Source organism: Sphaeroforma arctica (genome assembly GCF_001186125.1).
Source record: "Sphaeroforma arctica JP610 unplaced genomic scaffold supercont1.1762, whole genome shotgun sequence".
NCBI lineage: Eukaryota > Ichthyosporea > Ichthyophonida > Sphaeroforma > Sphaeroforma arctica.
In genome coordinates this window covers 1,724-3,299 of record NW_014038796.1, presented here as the reverse complement: position 1 = coordinate 3,299, position 1,576 = coordinate 1,724, and positions in this window count along the sequence as shown.

Below are 1,576 nucleotides of genomic sequence, written 5' to 3'. Positions count from 1 at the left end.
TAGATAACTAGCGGGATCTGTCCTTGATGACGCACCGTAGGAAACGAACAGTTAGTGAGTAGCTTGTGAACTGAGGCGGCCAGGGTTCAGGGTTTGGGTGGATTCCTGTTTGGTGCGATTGTTCGCTTTCCTTGGCCGTGGGGCGAGTGATTCAAATACTTTGTACTCTGTAAGTTGTAAACGTTGTGCTATCGATAGAGACTACAGCGCACATCCGCCACTGAGGCATCCTGCACACAAGCGCGTTTGAAGGCGATCTTATCCGCCACGCTCAAGCAATATCTTGCCACACATCTGTTGGCAGCCTGCGGTACACTCAACTACATCGCACACCTCGCTAATACACACACACCTTTTGCTAACACCTTGCTACACACACACACACCTGGCTAACAATCACACCCACCTTGCTAATACACACACACACCTTGATTTCCAAAGGAGGACCAGACGTTCCCGATAGTTTGGTCAAACAAATAGCCGCAGACAACGACGGCTTCTCGGGCGCTGATCTCGAGGCCGTTGCACGGGAAACCGCCATGGACTGTCTGCGCAGCAACATCGATGCAGAGAGTATATCGCACGTTCATCTACGCAGAGCAATAGCTCAAATGGGCTGCCCACCCGACCGCCCCACACAGCGGTGCTAGGGCCGACTGATACGACGCACGACATGCCTTACCGTCTGGTGGTTATTAGTAAAGGGTTAGTATATACTGTCCTATCGTATGATAGAGACTCTCTACTCTGTTTACGATTGGTTTATGGGTGGTCTATCGCTCCGTGGTCTCATCCCTCCGTCGCAGAAGAGTCGTGCCGAATCCTACATTCCGTCTCGATGCGACCGTGGCCAAGCGTTTACAGAGCTCGGTTGCCGCGTAGTCTGCTGTGCGTGCTGCTGAGCATGTGCACACACGAGCGTGATATACAGCCTGGCTCCCATCACGTACTGCATCGTCTACCACGCCTGTACCTGCTCCCGATGATTAAAATGGCGTGTACTCCTCGCGTGCCTCCGTCGAGGTTGATCAATACGAGCCGTCTAATTCTTCACGACCCATATTTGTATTCTGTAAATGCAAGATAGTTTGGCTAGTCTTGTGCTTCACCGGATTTCTGCCCGGTCGGTATTTCGCAGTGCGGGCTCTTAAGTGTACTCGAGCGTTCTATACGTACCCTCTTATTTAAATACCTCGGCGGTCCTTTGTGTGGGCCGTAGTTGTGGGTGGTATGCTGGTTACTGACTTAATATTTACTGTGCATTGTGTGATGTGTAACTTTCAGCATCGCCATTATTTTTATTAGTTTACACTCATAGCCTTCTGAACTAAAAAACATTCAGAAGGATATGCATTTGTCATTTACACTTTACTGTTTAGTGTTCACAGCGGTCTTTTCATAGCCGTCAGAAATCACACCTCAAGTCTTTTTGTTTTGATTTAAAACAATAAAAACAAAAAACAAAAATTAAAATTAAAAAGTCGTTGTTATCAATTGACTATGAATCAAAATCGTAAACAAAACGTACGTGTTTATCTGCAATTAAGTTTTGATTGGCACAGACAGAGGCTTCTAT